Source organism: Botryllus schlosseri, chromosome 11, assembly GCF_051294905.1.
Source record: "Botryllus schlosseri isolate E-star chromosome 11, Bs_hap1, whole genome shotgun sequence".
NCBI lineage: Eukaryota > Metazoa > Chordata > Ascidiacea > Stolidobranchia > Styelidae > Botryllus > Botryllus schlosseri.
The window spans coordinates 12,010,467-12,014,188 of record NC_137246.1 but is presented as its reverse complement, the minus strand read 5'-3'; positions in this window follow the sequence as shown (position 1 = coordinate 12,014,188).

Here is a 3,722-nt window from a genome sequence, read left to right as displayed (position 1 = left end):
TTCAACTTCAATTATTTTCGTGGTTATGAATTCTCCTTCAAGATAGGCAAGCGCTTTGATGACGGAGAGATTGCCAGGAACACTGCAGACCAGGCACTCAAATTCGAGAAATCAGTTCCATAGATATTAGAGATGTACAGGACCAGGAATTTGTATTCCAGCCGGACAGGGATCCGGCGAGTTTTCTCCAATAGCATCGGATCCGGATTTAAATTTTTGCCCGACAGCCGGATCAGGACAGGATTCTAAATTTCTAGTGCATGAAAGTGACTTGTTCGCTGCGATGTTTCGTAAGAATTTGGACTCAGCTCGCGTCAGCATTGCACCACTTTCAAAAAATCCCTAATAGCAAATTTCGGTGTACTGCCGAAGTGTAATTAGAAAGATTTCGGCGACAGGGTCAGATAGATGCTCAAGCTTGTGCAGGATATTTTGGATCCGGATTTTGACATTTGAGACGGAAACTGGATCAGGATTCCATTTTATTGAACAGGATTGGATCCTGATCCCGAAAAACCACGATCCGTAGATCTGCAATAAATATGCAGAGTAAAATGGCAACTGTGTTCCATTGTGGTGCTCGACTCACGGCTATGAGTTTACGAATGAATGCGTTATGGATTTTGTTAGGGCCTGGGATTTGCATGTTTAAGTTCATCCTGTTTTATGCAATCTGCATGGAATGATACAGATCAGGCATACTCAAATATTTTTAGCAAATACTCTTGGATCCTGTATGAGTCTCACCGACCTTTTTCGGTTGGCTATACTAATTAGGGTTAGGCTACTATATTTTAGAAATCTGGAAAGAGGACACTTTTTCAAAATTTTCAGACCGAAATACGGACTTTATGATATTTTCCGTTGTTTGACTAAAATAAAGAACAGTCATTTTTCTGGCTCAAGTTCCGAGCGTGACGCCTAACCGTTATTCGAGCAGTGATTTCCTATATCTCAGTCCAATTTGACCTACGTGCATTTAACCTAACCTAAAAGAAGACAAATTCTCAAAAAGAGGACATTTAGGCGTCCTCCGAGGAAAATTTTTAAAAAGGGGACAAATCCTCTTAAAGAGAACGTATGGTAACCCTAATATACTAAGCGGGGGACATAGCGTAGTGGTGACGATAAGCGCGCACCAATCTGGGTCCGCAATTCGATTCCCGTCGGAGGTTTATCTGGGCTCCTTCTCCCTGCCGACAAAAAAGCCAAGAAAAGACCTGACGAAAGAAAGCACTCACAACCAATGTTTCCTTTAATTTTTTACGAGTCTGCGCACGCTCACCAACTCACTGCGCAGACCCTTGGAAAACAGTGCGTAACGACTAAAAAAAAAGGTCATCACTTCGGATTTTTTGTGCGCAACTTAGATTTTCTGTGCGCAGAGACCGTGAAAGCACTGCGCATTTGCGCACGTGCGCAGCTTAGGGGGAACATTGCTCACAACACAAGGAATGGAAAGAACTAGTAGCGCCTAATGGGCGCTGGCGATATGGCGGGCGCTGAGATCAGGAGGGCGATATGCGGGGCGCTGAAGAAAAATGGCTTCGCAGTAGATGATGTACCAGTAGGACATATCCTTAATGACTATTCAGAGAAAATTAACATTCCACAAAACATCTCAAATCCCGGAATTTTCTGTCGCGCTACGCGACGATGTTTGCTACATATGTTTTCATAAATATAGTGGGATTATTATAATTCATGTAAAATGAATTGCGCGTACTTTTAGATGGCCAATTTCCCGGTAAAACACTGCCGTCACGCTTGCTAGGGTTATTTTCAACAAAATGTTACGAACTAGGAAGGCTATTTTATCCTGCAGCGCACAGCGTGTGAAAATCGGAGAAGGAGGTAACTGTATATCACTTTTGAGTGTGAGAGCACCTTGTAGGCCTACATAAAATATGTTTTGAAGCTTTGTGCACGAAATGAATAACTATAAATATACTTGTATGTGAGAGCTGCAAAATTTAATCGTCAGAATATTTCTTCATCGTCTCACAAAGGATGATACGATCTAGTGTTATGGTCCAGAACCATACATGAACGTTATGAGTTGCTTTGTTTGGAATACATTCATGTTAAAATTGATAACTGGGTACAGTACTAAATTCAAATTTCAATGTGAGCAGATATATGCGTCCCAGTCGCAGTTGACTTACTTATAGGCATACAAAGCACTAAAACAAAATACAATACCATAAATTTCTCCGTATTGCCAATCGCAGATGTGAATTCGGGATGGTTCGAACCACAGGGTATGGGATCGTACCCGATTGTTGTTATAACAACCTTGATTTGAACCTGAATATACCACATACAATTATTATTTGGTTTATTATAGTCGAGTGGTCCTCGAGCGCGATTTAAGCACAAAATGTTCCCATTACTAAAGTCCCGAAAAGACCGACTGGACTTTGACCGCTTACCAGGACTGCTGCAATCCAAACCAATCGTGGGGCGGGGTGAGCTCGAAGGGTGCCCTAAATCATTTCGGTGAATGAACATAAATTGCACATCATGTTTTGACGACTCCCCCACGCATAATTCTTGTAAATAGAAATAGGCATTTCAGCGTCGGCCCTCACCACGCCACGATGCACGAAGACATATGAAGTTCCCGCCTATATGGGACTCCCAGAAGTGTTCCAAAAGATCGTCAGGGAGAAAACCTTAGCTGAAGAGGATTGCCTTTATGTTGACCGTAAACTTCGATGTATATAAGTCTAATTGTCCATAGGTGCTTAAATTGCTCGTGCCGAATTATCATGTCGTCGCAATCTGCACCCCACAGGACAAATAAAATCCATCAGAGGAAAAAATGTTTGCCAGTGAAGAAATACCAATTTTGAATCGTGTGCTGTCTTTAGTTTAATATGTTTATGCGTTTCAATATCTTTTGACTATATAGCGGACATAAGAGGTAACAAAATAACAACATGTAACAAAGCAATTGCACCAACGGGCACGCCCGAATATGTTTAATTATTAATTACGTGGCCTTCATTTTCGAAGACAACAGCTCACACAGCGCTACTGGTAAATCCGATTACGTAGGCTGAGAGGATAAAAAGTTTATAGCGACACATATATGCAATTACCATCTCTTTATTCATGCATTATATAAAATTTTGGCGCCAAGGGCGACCACGACATACAAACTTTGCTGACCAACGAAATCACGCGACAGGGTTCTTAGGGGCGAAACCCCCAGGAGTTTGGTTTATCACGCTATGGGTGTGCAAGAGAATAGTTTTTTAGGGGGGCTGACGAAGTGCTGTTACGGGCATTCCTCTTAGCCATTGTCTTTATTACCGTCCTTACAATATGGGGGGGGGGGTACTAGAGCCCGATAATTTTGGAAAGGGGGTGCTGGAGGGAAAAAGGTTAAGAACCACTGTATTAGACGGACATACACTCAGACAAGACAAGACATACACAGTGCACAGGCATACAAATACATTGCTTTTTACTTTTACTGGATCATATGAAAATGCGGGATCTATGCCGACTATTTGCAAATAAAGCAGACGCATAGCTATATCATAAATATGCAATAGCCCATAGCGTATGTGAAATGTAGCCCACGTTTCTATAAGTAGATAATATGAGGTAGATCCCTACTCACGTAATTCCACCTACAGGTACATATTAGCAGTGGACTGGACACAATAGGCCTGCATGGTTACATGTTCGACTCGACTGGGCGTTCAAGTCGT